This window comes from Gorilla gorilla, chromosome 2, assembly GCF_029281585.2.
Source record: "Gorilla gorilla gorilla isolate KB3781 chromosome 2, NHGRI_mGorGor1-v2.1_pri, whole genome shotgun sequence".
In the NCBI taxonomy this organism is placed as follows: domain Eukaryota; kingdom Metazoa; phylum Chordata; class Mammalia; order Primates; family Hominidae; genus Gorilla; species Gorilla gorilla.
Window position 1 is genome coordinate 101,938,279 of NC_086017.1, and position 26,240 is coordinate 101,964,518.

Sequence of the window (26,240 nt, forward strand, 5' to 3'; positions counted from 1 at the left end):
AGGTTAAACTCCGTGAGTGGAACTCACACATCACAAAGTGGTTTCTGAGAATGATTCCCTCTAGTTTTTATATGAAGATATTTCCTTTTCTACGGCTGGCCCGAAATCGCTTGAAATTTCCACTAGCAAATTCCAATAAAAGAGGGTTTCTAATATGTTCTGTCTAAAGGAAGGTTCAACTCAGTGAGTTGAACACAAGCAACCCAAAGAAGTTACTGAGAATTCTTCTGTCTAGCATTAGATGAAGAAATCCCGCTTCCAACGAAATCCTCAAGGAGGTCCAAATATCCACTTGCAGACTTTACAAACAGAGTATTTCCAAACTGCTCTATGAAAAGAAAGGTTAAACTCTTTGAGTGGAACTCACACATCACAAAGTGGTTTCTGAGAATGATTCTCTCTAGTTTTTATACGAAGATATTTCCTTTTCTACGGTTGGCCCCAAATCGCTTGAAATCTACACATGCAAATTCCACAAAAAGAGGTTTTCAAATGTGCTCTGTCTAATCGAAGGTTCAACTCTCTTAGTTGAACACATGCAAATCGTAGAAGTTACTGAGAATTCTTCTGTGTAGCATTACATGAAGAAATCCCGCTTCCAACGAAATCCTCAAAGAGGTCCAAATATCCACTTGCAGACTTTACAAACAGAGTGTTTCCAAACTGCTCTATGAAAAGAAAGGTTCAACTCTGTGAGTGTAACGCAGACATCACAACGTAGTTTCTGAGAATGATTCCCTCTAGTTTTTATATGAAGATTTTTCCTTTTCTACAGTTGGCCACATAGCGCTTGAAATCTCCACTTGCAAATTCCACAAAAAGAGGTTTTCAAATGTGCTCTGTCTAAAGGAAAGTTCAACTCTCTTAGTTGAACACATGCAAATCGTAGAAGTTACTGAGAATTCTTCTGTGTAGCATTAGATGAAGAAATCACGCTTCCAACAAAATCCTCAAAGAGGTCCCAATATCCACTTGCAGACTTTACAAACAGAGTGTTTCCAAACTGCTCTACGAAAAGAAAGGTTAAACTCTGTGAGTGGAACGCACACATCCCAACGTAGTTTCTGAGAATGATTCCCTCTAGATTTTATGTGAAGTGATTCCCTTTTCTACCGCTGGCCCGAAATCGCTTGAAATGTACACTTGCAGATTCCACAAAAAGAGGTTTTCAAATGTGCTCTGTCTGAAGGAAGGTTCAACTCTCTTAGTTGAACACATGCAAATCGTAGAAGTTACTGAGAATTCTTCTGTCTAGCATCAGATGAAGAAATCCCGCTTCCAACGAAATCCTCAAGGAGGTCCAAATATCCACTTGCAGACTTTACAAACAGAGTGTTTCCAAACCGCTCTATGAAAAGAAGGGTTAAACTCTTTGAGTGGAACTCACACATCACAAAGTGGTTTCTGAGAATGATTCTCTCCAGTTTTTATACGAGGATATATCCTTTTCTACGGTTGGCCTCAAATCGCTTGAAATCTCCACTTGCAAATTCCACAAAAAGAGGTTTTCAAGTGTGCTCTGTCTAAAGGAAGGTTCAACTCTCTTAGTTGAACACATGCAAATCGTAGAAGTTACAGAGAATTCTTCTGTCTAGCATTAGATGAAGAAATCCCGCTTCCAACGAAATCCTCAAGGAGGTCCAAATATCCACTTGCAGACTTTACAAACAGAGTGTTTCCAAACTGCTCTACGAAAAGAAAGGTTAAACTCTTTGAGTGGAACTCACACATCACAAAGTGGTTTCTGAGAATGATTCTCTCTAGTTTTTATACGAGGCTATTTCCTTTTCTACGGTTGGCCCCAAATCACTTGAAATCTACACTTGCAAATTCCACAAAAAGAGGTTTTCAAATGTGCTCTGTCTAATCGAAGGTTCAACTCTGTTAGTTGAACACATGCAAATCGTAGAAGTTACTGAGAATTCTTCTGTGTAGCATTACATGAAGAAATCCCGCTTCCAACGAAATCCTCAAAGAGGTCCAAATATCCACTTGCAGACTTTACAAACAGTGTTTCCAAACTGCTCTATGAAAAGAAAGGTTCAACTCTGTGAGTGTAACGCAGACATCACAACGTAGTTTCTGAGAATGATTCCCTCTAGTTTTTATATGAAGATATTTCCTTTTCTACAGTTGGCCACATAGCGCTTGAAATCTCCACTTGCAAATTCCACAAAAAGAGGTTTTCAAATGTGCTCTGTCTAAAGGAAGGTTCAACTCTCTTAGTTGAACACATGCAAATCGTAGAAGTTACTGAGAATTCTTCTGTGTAGCATTAGATGAAGAAATCACGCTTCCAACGAAATCCTCAAAGAGGTCCCAATATCCACTTGCAGACTTTACAAACAGAGTGTTTCCAAACTGCTCTACGAAAAGAAAGGTTAAACTCTGTGAGTGGAACGCACACATCCCAACGTAGTTTCTGAGAATGATTCCCTCTAGATTTTATGTGAAGTGATTCCCTTTTCTACCGCTGGCCCGAAATCGCTTGAAATGTACACTTGCAGATTCCACAAAAAGAGGTTTTCAAATGTGCTCTGTCTGAAGGAAGGTTCAACTCTCTTAGTTGAACACATGCAAATCGTAGAAGTTACTGAGAATTCTTCTGTCTAGCATTAGATGAAGAAATCCCGCTTCCAACGAAATCCTCAAGGAGGTCCAAATATCCACTTGCAGACTTTACAAACAGAGTGTTTCCAAACTGCTTTATGAAAAGAAAGGTTAAACTCCTTGAGTGGAACTCACACATCACAAAGTGGTTTCTGAGAATGATTCTCTCTAGTTTTTATACGAGGCTATTTCCTTTTCTACGGTTGGCCCCAAATCACTTGAAATCTACACTTGCAAATTCCACAAAAAGAGGTTTTCAAATGTGCTCTGTCTAATCGAAGGTTCAACTCTGTTAGTTGAACACATGCAAATCGTAGAAGTTACTGAGAATTCTTCTGTGTAGCATTACATGAAGAAATCCCGCTTCCAACGAAATCCTCAAAGAGGTCCAAATATCCACTTGCAGACTTTACAAACAGAGTGTTTCCAAACTGCTCTATGAAAAGAAAGGTTCAACTCTGTGAGTGTAACGCAGACATCACAACGTAGTTTCTGAGAATGATTCCCTCTAGTTTTTATATGAAGATATTTCCTTTTCTACAGTTGGCCACATAGCGCTTGAAATCTCCACTTGCAAATTCCACAAAAAGAGGTTTTCAAATGTGCTCTGTCTAAAGGAAGGTTCAACTCTCTTAGTTGAACACTTGCAAATCGTAGAAGTTACTGAGAATTCTTCTGTGTAGCATTAGATGAAGAAATCACGCTTCCAACGAAATCCTCAAAGAGGTCCCAATATCCACTTGCAGACTTTACAAACAGAGTGTTTCCAAACTGCTCTACGAAAAGAAAGGTTAAACTCTGTGAGTGGAACGCACACATCCCAACGTAGTTTCTGAGAATGATTCCCTCTAGATTTTATGTGAAGTGATTCCCTTTTCTACCGCTGGCCCGAAATCGCTTGAAATGTACACTTGCAGATTCCACAAAAAGAGGTTTTCAAATGTGCTCTGTCTGAAGGAAGGTTCAACTCTCTTAGTTGAACACATGCAAATCGTAGAAGTTACTGAGAATTCTTCTGTCTAGCATCAGATGAAGAAATCCCGCTTCCAACGAAATCCTCAAGGAGGTCCAAATATCCACTTGCAGACTTTACAAACAGAGTGTTTCCAAACTGCTTTATGAAAAGAAAGGTTAAACTCCTTGAGTGGAACTCACACATCACAAAGTGGTTTCTGAGAATGATTCTCTCTAGTTTTTATACGGGGATATTTCCTTTTCTACGGTTGGCCCCAAATCGCTTGAAATCTACACTTGCAAATTCCACAAAAAGAGGTTTTCAAATGTGCTCTGTCTAATCGAAGGTTCAACTCTGTTAGTTGAACACATGCAAATCGTAGAAGTTACTGAGAATTCTTCTGTCTAGCATCAGATGAAGAAATCCTGCTTCCAACGAAATCCTCAAAGAGGTCCCAATATCCACTTGCAGACTTTACAAACAGAGTATTTCCAAACTGCTCAATGAAAAGAAAGGTTAAACTCTTTGAGTGGAACTCACACATCACAAAGTGGTTTCTGAGAATGATTCTCTCTAGTTTTTATACGAGGATATTTCCTTTTCTACGGTTGGCCCCAAATCGCTTGAAATCTCCACTTGCAAATTCCACAAAAAGAGGTTTTCAAATGTGCTCTGTCTAAAGGAAAGTTCAACTCTCTTAGTTGAACACATGCAAATCGTAGAAGTTACTGAGAATTCTTCTGTGTAGCATTAGATGAAGAAATCACGCTTCCAACCAAATCCTCAAAGAGGTCCCAATATCCACTTGCAGACTTTACAAACAGAGTGTTTCCAAACTGCTCTACGAAAAGAAAGGTTAAACTCTGTGAGTGGAACGCACACATCCCAACGTAGTTTCTGAGAATGATTCCCTCTAGATTTTATGTGAAGTGATTCCCTTTTCTACCGCTGGCCCGAAATCGCTTGAAATTTCCACTAGCAAATGACAATAAAAGAGGGTTTAAATTCTGCTCTGTCTAAAGGAAGGTTCAACTCTGTGAGATGAACACAAGCAACCCAAAGAAGTTACTGAGAATTCTTCGGTCTAGCATTAGATGAAGAAATCCCGCTTCCAGCGAAATCCTCAAGAAGGTCCAAATATCCACTTGCAGACTTTACAAACAGAGTGTTTCCAAACTGCTCTATGAAAAGAAAGGTTAAACTCCTTGAGTGGAACTCACACATCACAAAGTGGTTTCTGAGAATGATTCTCTCTAGTTTTTATACGAGGATATTTCCTTTTCTACGGTTGGCTGCAAGGCGCTTGAAATCTCCACTTGCAAATTCCACAAAAAGAGGTTTTCAAATGTGCTCTGTCTAAAGGAAGGTTCAACTCTGTTAGTTGAACACATGCAAATCGTAGAAGTTACTGAGAATTCTTCTGTCTAGCATTAGATGAAGAAATCCCGCTTCCAAAGAAATCCTCAAGGAGGTCCAAATATCCACTTGCAGACTTTACAAACAGAGTGTTTCCAAACTGCTCTATGAAAAGAAAGGTTAAACTCTTTGAGTGGAACGCACACATCACAAAGTGGTTTCTGAGAATGATTCTCTCTAGTTTTTATACGAGGATATTTCCTTTTCTACGGTTGGCCCAAAATCACTTGAAATCTCCCCTTGCAGATTCCACAAAAAGAGGTTTTCAAATGTGCTCTGTCTAAAGGAAGGTTCAACTCTCTTAGTTGAACACATGCAAATCGTAGAAGTTACTGAGAATTCTTCTGTCTAGCATTAGATGAAGAAATCCCGCTTCCAACGAAATCCTCAAGGAGGTCCAGACATCCACTTGCAGACTTTACAAACAGAGTGTTTCCAAACTGCTGTATGAAAAGAAAGGTTAAACTCTTTGAGTGGAACTCACACATCACAAAGTGGTTTCTGAGAATGATTCTCTCTAGTTTTTATACTAGGATATTTCCTTTTCTACGGTTCGCTGCAAAGCGCTTGAAATCTCCACTTGCAAATTCCACAAAAAGGGGTTTTCAAATGTGCTGTGTCTAAACGAAGGTTCAACTCTGTTAGTTCAACACATGGTAATCGTAGAAGTTACTGAGAATTCTTCTGTGTAGCATTAGATGAAGAAATCCCGCTTCCAACGAAATCCTCAAGGAGGTCCAAATATCCACTTGCAGACTTTACAAACAGAGTGTTTCCAAACTGCTCTATGCAAAGAAAGGTTAAACTCTGTGAGTGTAACGCACACATCACAAACTGGTTTCTGAGAATGATTCCCTCTGGTTTTTATATGAAGATATTTCTTGTTCTACCGCTGGCCCGAAATCGCTTGAAATCTCCACTTGCAAATTCCACAAAAACAGGTTTTCAAATGTGCTCTGTCTAAAGGAAGGTTCAACTCTCTTAGATGAACACATACAAATCAAAGAAGTTACTGAGAATTCTTCTGTGTAGCATTAGATGAAGAAATCCCTCTTCCAACGAAATCCTCAAAGAAGCACAAATATCCACTTGCAGACTTTACAAACAGAGTGTTTCCAAACTGCTCTATGAAAAGAGAGGTTAAACTCTGTGAGTGGAACGCACACATCACAAAGTGGTTTCTGAGAATGATTCCCTCTAGTTTTTATAGGAAGATATTTCCTTTTCTACCGCTGGCCCGAAATCGCTTGAAATTTCCACTAGCAAATTCCAATAAAAGAGGGTTTCTAATCTTTTCTGTCTAAAGGAAGGTTCAACTCTGTGAGTTGAACACTAGCAACCCAAAGAAGTTACTGAGAATTCTTCTGTCTAGCATTAGATGAAGAAATCCCGCTTCCAACGAAATCCTCAAGGAGGTCCAAATATCCACTTGCAGACTTTACAAACAGAGTGTTTCCAAACTGCTCTATGCAAAGAAAGGCTAAACTCTGTGAGTGTAACGCACACATCACAAATTGGTTTCTGAGAATGATTCCCTCTAGTTTTTATATGAAGATATTTCTTGTTCTACCGTTGGCCCGAAATCGCTTGAAATCTCCACTTGCAAATTCCACAAAAAGAGGTTTTCAAATGTGCTCTGTCTAAACGAAGGTTCAACTCTGTGAGTTGAACACACGCAACCCAAAGAAGTTACTGAGAATTCTTCTGTCTAGCATCAGATGAAGAAATCCCGCTTCCAACGAAATCCTCAAGGAGGTCCAAATATCCACTTGCAGACTTTACAAACAGAGTGTTTCCAAACCGCTCTATGAAAAGAAAGGTTAAACTCTTTGAGTGGAACTCACACATCACAAAGTGGTTTCTGAGAATGATTCTCTCCAGTTTTTATACGAGGATATATCCTTTTCTACGGTTGGCCTCAAATCGCTTGAAATCTCCACTTGCAAATTCCACAAAAAGAGGTTTTCAAGTGTGCTCTGTCTAAAGGAAGGTTCAACTCTCTTAGTTGAACACATGCAAATCGTAGAAGTTACAGAGAATTCTTCTGTCTAGCATTAGATGAAGAAAGCCCGCTTCCAACGAAATCCTCAAAGAGGTCCAAATATCCACTTGCAGACTTTACAAACAGAGTGTTTCCAAACTGCTCTATGAAAAGAAAGGTTAAACTCTGTGAGTGTAACGCACACATCACAACGTGGTTTCTGAGAATGATTCCCTCTAGATTTTATGTGAAGTTATTTCCTTTTCTACCGCTGGCCCAAAATCGCTTGAAATCTCCACTTGCAAATTCCACAAAAAGAGGATTTCAAATGTGCTCTGTCTAAAGGAAGGTTCAACTCTGTTATATGAACACATACAAATCAAAGAAGTTACTGAGAATTCTTCTGTGTAGAATTAGATGAAGAAATCCCTCTTCCAACGAAATCCTCAAAGAAGCACAAATATCCCCTTGCAGACTTTACAAACAGAGTGTTTCCAAACTGCTCTATGAAAAGAGAGGTTAAACTCCGTGAGTGGAACTCACACATCACAAAGTGGTTTCTGAGAATGATTCCCTCTAGTTTTTATATGAAGATATTTCCTTTTCTACGGCTGGCCCGAAATCGCTTGAAATTTCCACTAGCAAATTCCAATAAAAGAGGGTTTCTAATATGTTCTGTCTAAAGGAAGGTTCAACTCAGTGAGTTGAACACAAGCAACCCAAAGAAGTTACTGAGAATTCTTCTGTCTAGCATTAGATGAAGAAATCCCGCTTCCAACGAAATCCTCAAGGAGGTCCAAATATCCACTTGCAGACTTTACAAACAGAGTATTTCCAAACTGCTCTATGAAAAGAAAGGTTAAACTCTTTGAGTGGAACTCACACATCACAAAGTGGTTTCTGAGAATGATTCTCTCTAGTTTTTATACGAAGATATATCCTTTTCTACGGTTGGCCTCAAATCGCTTGAAATCTCCACTTGCAAATTCCACAAAAAGAGGTTTTCAAGTGTGCTCTGTCTAAAGGAAGGTTCAACTCTCTTAGTTGAACACATGCAAATCGTAGAAGTTACAGAGAATTCTTCTGTCTAGCATTAGATGAAGAAATCCCGCTTCCAACGAAATCCTCAAGGAGGTCCAAATATCCACTTGCAGACTTTACAAACAGAGTGTTTCCAAACTGCTCTACGAAAAGAAAGGTTAAACTCTTTGAGTGGAACTCACACATCACAAAGTGGTTTCTGAGAATGATTCTCTCTAGTTTTTATACGAGGCTATTTCCTTTTCTACGGTTGGCCCCAAATCACTTGAAATCTACACTTGCAAATTCCACAAAAAGAGGTTTTCAAATGTGCTCTGTCTAATCGAAGGTTCAACTCTGTTAGTTGAACACATGCAAATCGTAGAAGTTACTGAGAATTCTTCTGTGTAGCATTACATGAAGAAATCCCGCTTCCAACGAAATCCTCAAAGAGGTCCAAATATCCACTTGCAGACTTTACAAACAGAGTGTTTCCAAACTGCTCTATGAAAAGAAAGGTTCAACTCTGTGAGTGTAACGCAGACATCACAACGTAGTTTCTGAGAATGATTCCCTCTAGTTTTTATATGAAGATATTTCCTTTTCTACAGTTGGCCACATAGCGCTTGAAATCTCCACTTGCAAATTCCACAAAAAGAGGTTTTCAAATGTGCTCTGTCTAAAGGAAGGTTCAACTCTCTTAGTTGAACACATGCAAATCGTAGAAGTTACTGAGAATTCTTCTGTGTAGCATTAGATGAAGAAATCACGCTTCCAACGAAATCCTCAAAGAGGTCCCAATATCCACTTGCAGACTTTACAAACAGAGTGTTTCCAAACTGCTCTACGAAAAGAAAGGTTAAACTCTGTGAGTGGAACGCACACATCCCAACGTAGTTTCTGAGAATGATTCCCTCTAGATTTTATGTGAAGTGATTCCCTTTTCTACCGCTGGCCCGAAATCGCTTGAAATGTACACTTGCAGATTCCACAAAAAGAGGTTTTCAAATGTGCTCTGTCTGAAGGAAGGTTCAACTCTCTTAGTTGAACACATGCAAATCGTAGAAGTTACTGAGAATTCTTCTGTCTAGCATTAGATGAAGAAATCCCGCTTCCAACGAAATCCTCAAGGAGGTCCAAATATCCACTTGCAGACTTTACAAACAGAGTGTTTCCAAACTGCTTTATGAAAAGAAAGGTTAAACTCCTTGAGTGGAACTCACACATCACAAAGTGGTTTCTGAGAATGATTCTCTCTAGTTTTTATACGAGGCTATTTCCTTTTCTACGGTTGGCCCCAAATCACTTGAAATCTACACTTGCAAATTCCACAAAAAGAGGTTTTCAAATGTGCTCTGTCTAATCGAAGGTTCAACTCTGTTAGTTGAACACATGCAAATCGTAGAAGTTACTGAGAATTCTTCTGTGTAGCATTAGATGAAGAAATCCCGCTTCCAACGAAATCCTCAAAGAGGTCCAAATATCCACTTGCAGACTTTACAAACAGAGTGTTTCCAAACTGCTCTATGAAAAGAAAGGTTCAACTCTGTGAGTGTAACGCAGACATCACAACGTAGTTTCTGAGAATGATTCCCTCTAGTTTTTATATGAAGATATTTCCTTTTCTACAGTTGGCCACATAGCGCTTGAAATCTCCACTTGCAAATTCCACAAAAAGAGGTTTTCAAATGTGCTCTGTCTAAAGGAAGGTTCAACTCTCTTAGTTGAACACTTGCAAATCGTAGAAGTTACTGAGAATTCTTCTGTGTAGCATTAGATGAAGAAATCACGCTTCCAACGAAATCCTCAAAGAGGTCCCAATATCCACTTGCAGACTTTACAAACAGAGTGTTTCCAAACTGCTCTACGAAAAGAAAGGTTAAACTCTGTGAGTGGAACGCACACATCCCAACGTAGTTTCTGAGAATGATTCCCTCTAGATTTTATGTGAAGTGATTCCCTTTTCTACCGCTGGCCCGAAATCGCTTGAAATGTACACTTGCAGATTCCACAAAAAGAGGTTTTCAAATGTGCTCTGTCTGAAGGAAGGTTCAACTCTCTTAGTTGAACACATGCAAATCGTAGAAGTTACTGAGAATTCTTCTGTCTAGCATCAGATGAAGAAATCCCGCTTCCAACGAAATCCTCAAGGAGGTCCAAATATCCACTTGCAGACTTTACAAACAGAGTGTTTCCAAACTGCTTTATGAAAAGAAAGGTTAAACTCCTTGAGTGGAACTCACACATCACAAAGTGGTTTCTGAGAATGATTCTCTCTAGTTTTTATACGGGGATATTTCCTTTTCTACGGTTGGCCCCAAATCGCTTGAAATCTACACTTGCAAATTCCACAAAAAGAGGTTTTCAAATGTGCTCTGTCTAATCGAAGGTTCAACTCTGTTAGTTGAACACATGCAAATCGTAGAAGTTACTGAGAATTCTTCTGTCTAGCATCAGATGAAGAAATCCTGCTTCCAACGAAATCCTCAAAGAGGTCCCAATATCCACTTGCAGACTTTACAAACAGAGTATTTCCAAACTGCTCAATGAAAAGAAAGGTTAAACTCTTTGAGTGGAACTCACACATCACAAAGTGGTTTCTGAGAATGATTCTCTCTAGTTTTTATACGAGGATATTTCCTTTTCTACGGTTGGCCCCAAATCGCTTGAAATCTCCACTTGCAAATTCCACAAAAAGAGGTTTTCAAATGTGCTCTGTCTAAAGGAAAGTTCAACTCTCTTAGTTGAACACATGCAAATCGTAGAAGTTACTGAGAATTCTTCTGTGTAGCATTAGATGAAGAAATCACGCTTCCAACCAAATCCTCAAAGAGGTCCCAATATCCACTTGCAGACTTTACAAACAGAGTGTTTCCAAACTGCTCTACGAAAAGAAAGGTTAAACTCTGTGAGTGGAACGCACACATCCCAACGTAGTTTCTGAGAATGATTCCCTCTAGATTTTATGTGAAGTGATTCCCTTTTCTACCGCTGGCCCGAAATCGCTTGAAATTTCCACTAGCAAATGACAATAAAAGAGGGTTTAAATTCTGCTCTGTCTAAAGGAAGGTTCAACTCTGTGAGATGAACACAAGCAACCCAAAGAAGTTACTGAGAATTCTTCGGTCTAGCATTAGATGAAGAAATCCCGCTTCCAGCGAAATCCTCAAGAAGGTCCAAATATCCACTTGCAGACTTTACAAACAGAGTGTTTCCAAACTGCTCTATGAAAAGAAAGGTTAAACTCCTTGAGTGGAACTCACACATCACAAAGTGGTTTCTGAGAATGATTCTCTCTAGTTTTTATACGAGGATATTTCCTTTTCTACGGTTGGCTGCAAGGCGCTTGAAATCTCCACTTGCAAATTCCACAAAAAGAGGTTTTCAAATGTGCTCTGTCTAAAGGAAGGTTCAACTCTGTTAGTTGAACACATGCAAATCGTAGAAGTTACTGAGAATTCTTCTGTCTAGCATTAGATGAAGAAATCCCGCTTCCAAAGAAATCCTCAAGGAGGTCCAAATATCCACTTGCAGACTTTACAAACAGAGTGTTTCCAAACTGCTCTATGAAAAGAAAGGTTAAACTCTTTGAGTGGAACGCACACATCACAAAGTGGTTTCTGAGAATGATTCTCTCTAGTTTTTATACGAGGATATTTCCTTTTCTACGGTTGGCCCAAAATCACTTGAAATCTCCCCTTGCAGATTCCACAAAAAGAGGTTTTCAAATGTGCTCTGTCTAAAGGAAGGTTCAACTCTCTTAGTTGAACACATGCAAATCGTAGAAGTTACTGAGAATTCTTCTGTCTAGCATTAGATGAAGAAATCCCGCTTCCAACGAAATCCTCAAGGAGGTCCAGACATCCACTTGCAGACTTTACAAACAGAGTGTTTCCAAACTGCTGTATGAAAAGAAAGGTTAAACTCTTTGAGTGGAACTCACACATCACAAAGTGGTTTCTGAGAATGATTCTCTCTAGTTTTTATACTAGGATATTTCCTTTTCTACGGTTCGCTGCAAAGCGCTTGAAATCTCCACTTGCAAATTCCACAAAAAGGGGTTTTCAAATGTGCTGTGTCTAAACGAAGGTTCAACTCTGTTAGTTCAACACATGGTAATCGTAGAAGTTACTGAGAATTCTTCTGTGTAGCATTAGATGAAGAAATCCCGCTTCCAACGAAATCCTCAAGGAGGTCCAAATATCCACTTGCAGACTTTACAAACAGAGTGTTTCCAAACTGCTCTATGCAAAGAAAGGTTAAACTCTGTGAGTGTAACGCACACATCACAAACTGGTTTCTGAGAATGATTCCCTCTGGTTTTTATATGAAGATATTTCTTGTTCTACCGCTGGCCCGATATCGCTTGAAATCTCCACTTGCAAATTCCACAAAAACAGGTTTTCAAATGTGCTCTGTCTAAAGGAAGGTTCAACTCTCTTAGATGAACACATACAAATCAAAGAAGTTACTGAGAATTCTTCTGTGTAGCATTAGATGAAGAAATCCCTCTTCCAACGAAATCCTCAAAGAAGCACAAATATCCACTTGCAGACTTTACAAACAGAGTGTTTCCAAACTGCTCTATGAAAAGAGAGGTTAAACTCTGTGAGTGGAACGCACACATCACAAAGTGGTTTCTGAGAATGATTCCCTCTAGTTTTTATAGGAAGATATTTCCTTTTCTACCGCTGGCCCGAAATCGCTTGAAATTTCCACTAGCAAATTCCAATAAAAGAGGGTTTCTAATCTTTTCTGTCTAAAGGAAGGTTCAACTCTGTGAGTTGAACACTAGCAACCCAAAGAAGTTACTGAGAATTCTTCTGTCTAGCATTAGATGAAGAAATCCCGCTTCCAACGAAATCCTCAAGGAGGTCCAAATATCCACTTGCAGACTTTACAAACAGAGTGTTTCCAAACTGCTCTATGCAAAGAAAGGCTAAACTCTGTGAGTGTAACGCACACATCACAAATTGGTTTCTGAGAATGATTCCCTCTAGTTTTTATATGAAGATATTTCTTGTTCTACCGTTGGCCCGAAATCGCTTGAAATCTCCACTTGCAAATTCCACAAAAAGAGGTTTTCAAATGTGCTCTGTCTAAACGAAGGTTCAACTCTGTGAGTTGAACACACGCAACCCAAAGAAGTTACTGAGAATTCTTCTGTCTAGCATCAGATGAAGAAATCCCGCTTCCAACGAAATCCTCAAGGAGGTCCAAATATCCACTTGCAGACTTTACAAACAGAGTGTTTCCAAACCGCTCTATGAAAAGAAAGGTTAAACTCTTTGAGTGGAACTCACACATCACAAAGTGGTTTCTGAGAATGATTCTCTCAAGTTTTTATACGAGGATATATCCTTTTCTACGGTTGGCCTCAAATCGCTTGAAATCTCCACTTGCAAATTCCACAAAAAGAGGTTTTCAAGTGTGCTCTGTCTAAAGGAAGGTTCAACTCTCTTAGTTGAACACATGCAAATCGTAGAAGTTACAGAGAATTCTTCTGTCTAGCATTAGATGAAGAAAGCCCGCTTCCAACGAAATCCTCAAAGAGGTCCAAATATCCACTTGCAGACTTTACAAACAGAGTGTTTCCAAACTGCTCTATGAAAAGAAAGGTTAAACTCTGTGAGTGTAACGCACACATCACAACGTGGTTTCTGAGAATGATTCCCTCTAGATTTTATGTGAAGTTATTTCCTTTTCTACCGCTGGCCCAAAATCGCTTGAAATCTCCACTTGCAAATTCCACAAAAAGAGGATTTCAAATGTGCTCTGTCTAAAGGAAGGTTCAACTCTGTTATATGAACACATACAAATCAAAGAAGTTACTGAGAATTCTTCTGTGTAGAATTAGATGAAGAAATCCCTCTTCCAACGAAATCCTCAAAGAAGCACAAATATCCCCTTGCAGACTTTACAAACAGAGTGTTTCCAAACTGCTCTATGAAAAGAGAGGTTAAACTCCGTGAGTGGAACTCACACATCACAAAGTGGTTTCTGAGAATGATTCCCTCTAGTTTTTATATGAAGATATTTCCTTTTCTACGGCTGGCCCGAAATCGCTTGAAATTTCCACTAGCAAATTCCAATAAAAGAGGGTTTCTAATATGTTCTGTCTAAAGGAAGGTTCAACTCAGTGAGTTGAACACAAGCAACCCAAAGAAGTTACTGAGAATTCTTCTGTCTAGCATTAGATGAAGAAATCCCGCTTCCAACGAAATCCTCAAGGAGGTCCAAATATCCACTTGCAGACTTTACAAACAGAGTATTTCCAAACTGCTCTATGAAAAGAAAGGTTAAACTCTTTGAGTGGAACTCACACATCACAAAGTGGTTTCTGAGAATGATTCTCTCTAGTTTTTATACGAAGAAATTTCCTTTTCTACGGTTGGCCCCAAATCGCTTGAAATCTACACATGCAAATTCCACAAAAAGAGGTTTTCAAATGTGCTCTGTCTAATCGAAGGTTCAACTCTCTTAGTTGAACACATGCAAATCGTAGAAGTTACTGAGAATTCTTCTGTGTAGCATTACATGAAGAAATCCCGCTTCCAACGAAATCCTCAAAGAGGTCCAAATATCCACTTGCAGACTTTACAAACAGAGTGTTTCCAAACTGCTCTATGAAAAGAAAGGTTCAACTCTGTGAGTGTAACGCAGACATCACAACGTAGTTTCTGAGAATGATTCCCTCTAGTTTTTATATGAAGATATTTCCTTTTCTACAGTTGGCCACATAGCGCTTGAAATCTCCACTTGCAAATTCCACAAAAAGAGGTTTTCAAATGTGCTCTGTCTAAAGGAAAGTTCAACTCTCTTAGTTGAACACATGCAAATCGTAGAAGTTACTGAGAATTCTTCTGTGTAGCATTAGATGAAGAAATCACGCTTCCAACAAAATCCTCAAAGAGGTCCCAATATCCACTTGCAGACTTTACAAACAGAGTGTTTCCAAACTGCTCTACGAAAAGAAAGGTTAAACTCTGTGAGTGGAACGCACACATCCCAACGTAGTTTCTGAGAATGATTCCCTCTAGATTTTATGTGAAGTGATTCCCTTTTCTACCGCTGGCCCGAAATCGCTTGAAATGTACACTTGCAGATTCCACAAAAAGAGGTTTGCAAATGTGCTCTGTCTGAAGGAAGGTTCAACTCTCTTAGCTGAACACATGCAAATCGTAGAAGTTACTGAGAATTCTTCTGTCTAGCATCAGATGAAGAAATCCCGCTTCCAACGAAATCCTCAAGGAGGTCCAAATATCCACTTGCAGACTTTACAAACAGAGTGTTTCCAAACCGCTCTATGAAAAGAAGGGTTAAACTCTTTGAGTGGAACTCACACATCACAAAGTGGTTTCTGAGAATGATTCTCTCCAGTTTTTATACGAGGATATATCCTTTTCTACGGTTGGCCTCAAATCGCTTGAAATCTCCACTTGCAAATTCCACAAAAAGAGGTTTTCAAGTGTGCTCTGTCTAAAGGAAGGTTCAACTCTCTTAGTTGAACACATGCAAATCGTAGAAGTTACAGAGAATTCTTCTGTCTAGCATTAGATGAAGAAATCCCGCTTCCAACGAAATCCTCAAGGAGGTCCAAATATCCACTTGCAGACTTTACAAACAGAGTGTTTCCAAACTGCTCTACGAAAAGAAAGGTTAAACTCTTTGAGTGGAACTCACACATCACAAAGTGGTTTCTGAGAATGATTCTCTCTAGTTTTTATACGAGGCTATTTCCTTTTCTACGGTTGGCCCCAAATCACTTGAAATCTACACTTGCAAATTCCACAAAAAGAGGTTTTCAAATGTGCTCTGTCTAATCGAAGGTTCAACTCTGTTAGTTGAACACATGCAAATCGTAGAAGTTACTGAGAATTCTTCTGTGTAGCATTACATGAAGAAATCCCGCTTCCAACGAAATCCTCAAAGAGGTCCAAATATCCACTTGCAGACTTTACAAACAGAGTGTTTCCAAACTGCTCTATGAAAAGAAAGGTTCAACTCTGTGAGTGTAACGCAGACATCACAACGTAGTTTCTGAGAATGATTCCCTCTAGTTTTTATATGAAGATATTTCCTTTTCTACAGTTGGCCACATAGCGCTTGAAATCTCCACTTGCAAATTCCACAAAAAGAGGTTTTCAAATGTGCTCTGTCTAAAGGAAGGTTCAACTCTCTTAGTTGAAAACATGCAAATCGTAGAAGTTACTGAGAATTCTTCTGTGTAGCATTAGATGAAGAAATCACGCTTCCAACCAAATCCTCAAAGAGGTCCCAATATCCACTTGCAGACTTTACAAACAGAGTGTTTCCAAACTGCTCTACGAAAAGAAAGGTTAAACTCTGTGAGTGGAACGCACACATCCCAACGTAGTTTCTGAGAATGATTCCCTCTAGATTTTATGTGAAGTGATTCCCTTTTCTACCGCTGGCCCGAAATCGCTTGAAATGTACACTTGCAGATTCCACAAAAAGAGGTTTTCAAATGTGCTCTGTCTGAAGGAAGGTTCAACTCTCTTAGTTGAACACATGCAAATCGTAGAAGTTACTGAGAATTCTTCTGTCTAGCATTAGATGAAGAAATCCCGCTTCCAACGAAATCCTCAAGGAGGTCCAAATATCCACTTGCAGACTTTACAAACAGAGTGTTTCCAAACTGCTTTATGAAAAGAAAGGTTAAACTCCTTGAGTGGAACTCACACATCACAAAGTGGTTTCTGAGAATGATTCTCTCTAGTTTTTATACGAGGCTATTTCCTTTTCTACGGTTGGCCCCAAATCACTTGAAATCTACACTTGCAAATTCCACAAAAAGAGGTTTTCAAATGTGCTCTGTCTAATCGAAGGTTCAACTCTGTTAGTTGAACACATGCAAATCGTAGAAGTTACTGAGAATTCTTCTGTGTAGCATTACATGAAGAAATCCCGCTTCCAACGAAATCCTCAAAGAGGTCCAAATATCCACTTGCAGACTTTACAAACAGAGTGTTTCCAAACTGCTCTATGAAAAGAAAAGTTCAACTCTGTGAGTGTAACGCAGACATCACAACGTAGTTTCTGAGAATGATTCCCTCTAGTTTTTATATGAAGATATTTCCTTTTCTACAGTTGGCCACATAGCGCTTGAAATCTCCACTTGCAAATTCCACAAAAAGAGGTTTTCAAATGTGCTCTGTCTAAAGGAAGGTTCAACTCTCTTAGTTGAACACTTGCAAATCGTAGAAGTTACTGAGAATTCTTCTGTGTAGCATTAGATGAAGAAATCACGCTTCCAACGAAATCCTCAAAGAGGTCCCAATATCCACTTGCAGACTTTACAAACAGAGTGTTTCCAAACTGCTCTACGAAAAGAAAGGTTAAACTCTGTGAGTGGAACGCACACATCCCAACGTAGTTTCTGAGAATGATTCCCTCTAGATTTTATGTGAAGTGATTCCCTTTTCTACCGCTGGCCCGAAATCGCTTGAAATGTACACTTGCAGATTCCACAAAAAGAGGTTTTCAAATGTGCTCTGTCTGAAGGAAGGTTCAACTCTCTTAGTTGAACACATGCAAATCGTAGAAGTTACTGAGAATTCTTCTGTCTAGCATCAGATGAAGAAATCCCGCTTCCAACGAAATCCTCAAGGAGGTCCAAATATCCACTTGCAGACTTTACAAACAGAGTGTTTCCAAACTGCTTTATGAAAAGAAAGGTTAAACTCCTTGAGTGGAACTCACACATCACAAAGTGGTTTCTGAGAATGATTCTCTCTAGTTTTTATACGGGGATATTTCCTTTTCTACGGTTGGCCCCAAATCGCTTGAAATCTACACTTGCAAATTCCACAAAAAGAGGTTTTCAAATGTGCTCTGTCTAATCGAAGGTTCAACTCTGTTAGTTGAACACATGCAAATCGTAGAAGTTACTGAGAATTCTTCTGTCTAGCATCAGATGAAGAAATCCTGCTTCCAACGAAATCCTCAAAGAGGTCCCAATATCCACTTGCAGACTTTACAAACAGAGTATTTCCAAACTGCTCAATGAAAAGAAAGGTTAAACTCTTTGAGTGGAACTCACACATCACAAAGTGGTTTCTGAGAATGATTCTCTCTAGTTTTTATACGAGGATATTTCCTTTTCTACGGTTGGCCCCAAATCGCTTGAAATCTCCACTTGCAAATTCCACAAAAAGAGGTTTTCAAATGTGCTCTGTCTAAAGGAAAGTTCAACTCTCTTAGTTGAACACATGCAAATCGTAGAAGTTACTGAGAATTCTTCTGTGTAGCATTAGATGAAGAAATCACGCTTCCAACCAAATCCTCAAAGAGGTCCCAATATCCACTTGCAGACTTTACAAACAGAGTGTTTCCAAACTGCTCTACGAAAAGAAAGGTTAAACTCTGTGAGTGGAACGCACACATCCCAACGTAGTTTCTGAGAATGATTCCCTCTAGATTTTATGTGAAGTGATTCCCTTTTCTACCGCTGGCCCGAAATCGCTTGAAATTTCCACTAGCAAATGACAATAAAAGAGGGTTTAAATTCTGCTCTGTCTAAAGGAAGGTTCAACTCTGTGAGATGAACACAAGCAACCCAAAGAAGTTACTGAGAATTCTTCGGTCTAGCATTAGATGAAGAAATCCCGCTTCCAGCGAAATCCTCAAGAAGGTCCAAATATCCACTTGCAGACTTTACAAACAGAGTGTTTCCAAACTGCTCTATGAAAAGAAAGGTTAAACTCCTTGAGTGGAACTCACACATCACAAAGTGGTTTCTGAGAATGATTCTCTCTAGTTTTTATACGAGGATATTTCCTTTTCTACGGTTGGCTGCAAAGCGCTTGAAATCTCCACTTGCAAATTCCACAAAAAGAGGTTTTCAAATGTGCTCTGTCTAAAGGAAGGTTCAACTCTGTTAGTTGAACACATGCAAATCGTAGAAGTTACTGAGAATTCTTCTGTCTAGCATTAGATGAAGAAATCCCGCTTCCAAAGAAATCCTCAAGGAGGTCCAAATATCCACTTGCAGACTTTACAAACAGAGTGTTTCCAAACTGCTCTATGAAAAGAAAGGTTAAACTCTTTGAGTGGAACGCACACATCACAAAGTGGTTTCTGAGAATGATTCTCTCTAGTTTTTATACGAGGATATTTCCTTTTCTACGGTTGGCCCAAAATCACTTGAAATCTCCCCTTGCAGATTCCACAAAAAGAGGTTTTCAAATGTGCTCTGTCTAAAGGAAGGTTCAACTCTCTTAGTTGAACACATGCAAATCGTAGAAGTTACTGAGAATTCTTCTGTCTAGCATTAGATGAAGAAATCCCGCTTCCAACGAAATCCTCAAGGAGGTCCAGACATCCACTTGCAGACTTTACAAACAGAGTGTTTCCAAACTGCTGTATGAAAAGAAAGGTTAAACTCTTTGAGTGGAACTCACACATCACAAAGTGGTTTCTGAGAATGATTCTCTCTAGTTTTTATACTAGGATATTTCCTTTTCTACGGTTCGCTGCAAAGCGCTTGAAATCTCCACTTGCAAATTCCACAAAAAGGGGTTTTCAAATGTGCTGTGTCTAAACGAAGGTTCAACTCTGTTAGTTCAACACATGGTAATCGTAGAAGTTACTGAGAATTCTTCTGTGTAGCATTAGATGAAGAAATCCCGCTTCCAACGAAATCCTCAAGGAGGTCCAAATATCCACTTGCAGACTTTACAAACAGAGTGTTTCCAAACTGCTCTATGCAAAGAAAGGTTAAACTCTGTGAGTGTAACGCACACATCACAAAGTGGTTTCTGAGAATGATTCCCTCTGGTTTTTATATGAAGATATTTCTTGTTCTACCGCTGGCCCGATATCGCTTGAAATCTCCACTTGCAAATTCCACAAAAACAGGTTTTCAAATGTGCTCTGTCTAAAGGAAGGTTCAACTCTCTTAGATGAACACATACAAATCAAAGAAGTTACTGAGAATTCTTCTGTGTAGCATTAGATGAAGAAATCCCTCTTCCAACGAAATCCTCAAAGAAGCACAAATATCCACTTTCAGACTTTACAAACAGAGTATTTCCAAACTGCTCAATGAAAAGAAAGGTTAAACTCTTTGAGTGGAACTCACACATCACAAAGTGGTTTCTGAGAATGATTCTCTCTAGTTTTTATACGAGGATATTTCCTTTTCTACGGTTGGCCCCAAATCGCTTGAAATCTCCACTTGCAAATTCCACAAAAAGAGGTTTTCAAATGTGCTCTGTCTAAAGGAAAGTTCAACTCTCTTAGTTGAACACATGCAAATCGTAGAAGTTACTGAGAATTCTTCTGTGTAGCATTAGATGAAGAAATCACGCTTCCAACCAAATCCTCAAAGAGGTCCCAATATCCACTTGCAGACTTTACAAACAGAGTGTTTCCAAACTGCTCTACGAAAAGAAAGGTTAAACTCTGTGAGTGGAACGCACACATCCCAACGTAGTTTCTGAGAATGATTCCCTCTAGATTTTATGTGAAGTGATTCCCTTTTCTACCGCTGGCCCGAAATCGCTTGAAATTTCCACTAGCAAATGACAATAAAAGAGGGTTTAAATTCTGCTCTGTCTAAAGGAAGGTTCAACTCTGTGAGATGAACACAAGCAACCCAAAGAAGTTACTGAGAATTCTTCGGTCTAGCATTAGATGAAGAAATCCCGCTTCCAGCGAAATCCTCAAGAAGGTCCAAATATCCACTTGCAGACTTTACAAACAGAGTGTTTCCAAACTGCTCTATGAAAAGAAAGGTTAAACTCCTTGAGTGGAACTCACACATCACAAAGTGGTTTCTGAGAATGATTCTCTCTAGTTTTTATACGAGGATATTTCCTTTTCTACGGTTGGCTGCAAGGCGCTTGAAATCTCCACTTGCAAATTCCACAAAAAGAGGTTTTCAAATGTGCTCTGTCTAAAGGAAGGTTCAACTCTGTTAGTTGAACACATGCAAATCGTAGAAGTTACTGAGAATTCTTCTGTCTAGCATTAGATGAAGAAATCCCGCTTCCAAAGAAATCCTCAAGGAGGTCCAAATATCCACTTGCAGACTTTACAAACAGAGTGTTTCCAAACTGCTCTATGAAAAGAAAGGTTAAACTCTTTGAGTGGAACGCACACATCACAAAGTGGTTTCTGAGAATGATTCTCTCTAGTTTTTATACGAGGATATTTCCTTTTCTACGGTTGGCCCAAAATCACTTGAAATCTCCCCTTGCAGATTCCACAAAAAGAGGTTTTCAAATGTGCTCTGTCTAAAGGAAGGTTCAACTCTCTTAGTTGAACACATGCAAATCGTAGAAGTTACTGAGAATTCTTCTGTCTAGCATTAGATGAAGAAATCCCGCTTCCAACGAAATCCTCAAGGAGGTCCAGACATCCACTTGCAGACTTTACAAACAGAGTGTTTCCAAACTGCTGTATGAAAAGAAAGGTTAAACTCTTTGAGTGGAACTCACACATCACAAAGTGGTTTCTGAGAATGATTCTCTCTAGTTTTTATACTAGGATATTTCCTTTTCTACGGTTCGCTGCAAAGCGCTTGAAATCTCCACTTGCAAATTCCACAAAAAGGGGTTTTCAAATGTGCTGTGTCTAAACGAAGGTTCAACTCTGTTAGTTCAACACATGGTAATCGTAGAAGTTACTGAGAATTCTTCTGTGTAGCATTAGATGAAGAAATCCCGCTTCCAACGAAATCCTCAAGGAGGTCCAAATATCCACTTGCAGACTTTACAAACAGAGTGTTTCCAAACTGCTCTATGCAAAGAAAGGTTAAACTCTGTGAGTGTAACGCACACATCACAAACTGGTTTCTGAGAATGATTCCCTCTGGTTTTTATATGAAGATATTTCTTGTTCTACCGCTGGCCCGATATCGCTTGAAATCTCCACTTGCAAATTCCACAAAAACAGGTTTTCAAATGTGCTCTGTCTAAAGGAAGGTTCAACTCTCTTAGATGAACACATACAAATCAAAGAAGTTACTGAGAATTCTTCTGTGTAGCATTAGATGAAGAAATCCCTCTTCCAACGAAATCCTCAAAGAAGCACAAATATCCACTTGCAGACTTTACAAACAGAGTGTTTCCAAACTGCTCTATGAAAAGAGAGGTTAAACTCTGTGAGTGGAACGCACACATCACAAAGTGGTTTCTGAGAATGATTCCCTCTAGTTTTTATAGGAAGATATTTCCTTTTCTACCGCTGGCCCGAAATCGCTTGAAATTTCCACTAGCAAATTCCAATAAAAGAGGGTTTCTAATCTTTTCTGTCTAAAGGAAGGTTCAACTCTGTGAGTTGAACACTAGCAACCCAAAGAAGTTACTGAGAATTCTTCTGTCTAGCATTAGATGAAGAAATCCCGCTTCCAACGAAATCCTCAAGGAGGTCCAAATATCCACTTGCAGACTTTACAAACAGAGTGTTTCCAAACTGCTCTATGCAAAGAAAGGCTAAACTCTGTGAGTGTAACGCACACATCACAAATTGGTTTCTGAGAATGATTCCCTCTAGTTTTTATATGAAGATATTTCTTGTTCTACCGTTGGCCCGAAATCGCTTGAAATCTCCACTTGCAAATTCCACAAAAAGAGGTTTTCAAATGTGCTCTGTCTAAACGAAGGTTCAACTCTGTGAGTTGAACACACGCAACCCAAAGAAGTTACTGAGAATTCTTCTGTCTAGCATCAGATGAAGAAATCCCGCTTCCAACGAAATCCTCAAGGAGGTCCAAATATCCACTTGCAGACTTTACAAACAGAGTGTTTCCAAACCGCTCTATGAAAAGAAAGGTTAAACTCTTTGAGTGGAACTCACACATCACAAAGTGGTTTCTGAGAATGATTCTCTCAAGTTTTTATACGAGGATATATCCTTTTCTACGGTTGGCCTCAAATCGCTTGAAATCTCCACTTGCAAATTCCACAAAAAGAGGTTTTCAAGTGTGCTCTGTCTAAAGGAAGGTTCAACTCTCTTAGTTGAACACATGCAAATCGTAGAAGTTACAGAGAATTCTTCTGTCTAGCATTAGATGAAGAAAGCCCGCTTCCAACGAAATCCTCAAAGAGGTCCAAATATCCACTTGCAGACTTTACAAACAGAGTGTTTCCAAACTGCTCTATGAAAAGAAAGGTTAAACTCTGTGAGTGTAACGCACACATCACAACGTGGTTTCTGAGAATGATTCCCTCTAGATTTTATGTGAAGTTATTTCCTTTTCTACCGCTGGCCCAAAATCGCTTGAAATCTCCACTTGCAAATTCCACAAAAAGAGGATTTCAAATGTGCTCTGTCTAAAGGAAGGTTCAACTCTGTTATATGAACACATACAAATCAAAGAAGTTACTGAGAATTCTTCTGTGTAGAATTAGATGAAGAAATCCCTCTTCCAACGAAATCCTCAAAGAAGCACAAATATCCCCTTGCAGACTTTACAAACAGAGTGTTTCCAAACTGCTCTATGAAAAGAGAGGTTAAACTCCGTGAGTGGAACTCACACATCACAAAGTGGTTTCTGAGAATGATTCCCTCTAGTTTTTATATGAAGATATTTCCTTTTCTACGGCTGGCCCGAAATCGCTTGAAATTTCCACTAGCAAATTCCAATAAAAGAGGGTTTCTAATATGTTCTGTCTAAAGGAAGGTTCAACTCAGTGAGTTGAACACAAGCAACCCAAAGAAGTTACTGAGAATTCTTCTGTCTAGCATTAGATGAAGAAATCCCGCTTCCAACGAAATCCTCAAGGAGGTCCAAATATCCACTTGCAGACTTTACAAACAGAGTATTTCCAAACTGCTCTATGAAAAGAAAGGTTAAACTCTTTGAGTGGAACTCACACATCACAAAGTGGTTTCTGAGAATGATTCTCTCTAGTTTTTATACGAAGAAATTTCCTTTTCTACGGTTGGCCCCAAATCGCTTGAAATCTACACATGCAAATTCCACAAAAAGAGGTTTTCAAATGTGCTCTGTCTAATCGAAGGTTCAACTCTCTTAGTTGAACACATGCAAATCGTAGAAGTTACTGAGAATTCTTCTGTGTAGCATTACATGAAGAAATCCCGCTTCCAACGAAATCCTCAAAGAGGTCCAAATATCCACTTGCAGACTTTACAAACAGAGTGTTTCCAAACTGCTCTATGAAAAGAAAGGTTCAACTCTGTGAGTGTAACGCAGACATCACAACGTAGTTTCTGAGAATGATTCCCTCTAGTTTTTATATGAAGATATTTCCTTTTCTACAGTTGGCCACATAGCGCTTGAAATCTCCACTTGCAAATTCCACAAAAAGAGGTTTTCAAATGTGCTCTGTCTAAAGGAAAGTTCAACTCTCTTAGTTGAACACATGCAAATCGTAGAAGTTACTGAGAATTCTTCTGTGTAGCATTAGATGAAGAAATCACGCTTCCAACAAAATCCTCAAAGAGGTCCCAATATCCACTTGCAGACTTTACAAACAGAGTGTTTCCAAACTGCTCTACGAAAAGAAAGGTTAAACTCTGTGAGTGGAACGCACACATCCCAACGTAGTTTCTGAGAATGATTCCCTCTAGATTTTATGTGAAGTGATTCCCTTTTCTACCGCTGGCCCGAAATCGCTTGAAATGTACACTTGCAGATTCCACAAAAAGAGGTTTTCAAATGTGCTCTGTCTGAAGGAAGGTTCAACTCTCTTAGCTGAACACATGCAAATCGTAGAAGTTACTGAGAATTCTTCTGTCTAGCATCAGATGAAGAAATCCCGCTTCCAACGAAATCCTCAAGGAGGTCCAAATATCCACTTGCAGACTTTACAAACAGAGTGTTTCCAAACCGCTCTATGAAAAGAAGGGTTAAACTCTTTGAGTGGAACTCACACATCACAAAGTGGTTTCTGAGAATGATTCTCTCCAGTTTTTATACGAGGATATATCCTTTTCTACGGTTGGCCTCAAATCGCTTGAAATCTCCACTTGCAAATTCCACAAAAAGAGGTTTTCAAGTGTGCTCTGTCTAAAGGAAGGTTCAACTCTCTTAGTTGAACACATGCAAATCGTAGAAGTTACAGAGAATTCTTCTGTCTAGCATTAGATGAAGAAATCCCGCTTCCAACGAAATCCTCAAGGAGGTCCAAATATCCACTTGCAGACTTTACAAACAGAGTGTTTCCAAACTGCTCTACGAAAAGAAAGGTTAAACTCTTTGAGTGGAACTCACACATCACAAAGTGGTTTCTGAGAATGATTCTCTCTAGTTTTTATACGAGGCTATTTCCTTTTCTACGGTTGGCCCCAAATCACTTGAAATCTACACTTGCAAATTCCACAAAAAGAGGTTTTCAAATGTGCTCTGTCTAATCGAAGGTTCAACTCTGTTAGTTGAACACATGCAAATCGTAGAAGTTACTGAGAATTCTTCTGTGTAGCATTACATGAAGAAATCCCGCTTCCAACGAAATCCTCAAAGAGGTCCAAATATCCACTTGCAGACTTTACAAACAGAGTGTTTCCAAACTGCTCTATGAAAAGAAAGGTTCAACTCTGTGAGTGTAACGCAGACATCACAACGTAGTTTCTGAGAATGATTCCCTCTAGTTTTTATATGAAGATATTTCCTTTTCTACAGTTGGCCACATAGCGCTTGAAATCTCCACTTGCAAATTCCACAAAAAGAGGTTTTCAAATGTGCTCTGTCTAAAGGAAGGTTCAACTCTCTTAGTTGAAAACATGCAAATCGTAGAAGTTACTGAGAATTCTTCTGTGTAGCATTAGATGAAGAAATCACGCTTCCAACCAAATCCTCAAAGAGGTCCCAATATCCACTTGCAGACTTTACAAACAGAGTGTTTCCAAACTGCTCTACGAAAAGAAAGGTTAAACTCTGTGAGTGGAACGCACACATCCCAACGTAGTTTCTGAGAATGATTCCCTCTAGATTTTATGTGAAGTGATTCCCTTTTCTACCGCTGGCCCGAAATCGCTTGAAATGTACACTTGCAGATTCCACAAAAAGAGGTTTTCAAATGTGCTCTGTCTGAAGGAAGGTTCAACTCTCTTAGTTGAACACATGCAAATCGTAGAAGTTACTGAGAATTCTTCTGTCTAGCATTAGATGAAGAAATCCCGCTTCCAACGAAATCCTCAAGGAGGTCCAAATATCCACTTGCAGACTTTACAAACAGAGTGTTTCCAAACTGCTTTATGAAAAGAAAGGTTAAACTCCTTGAGTGGAACTCACACATCACAAAGTGGTTTCTGAGAATGATTCTCTCT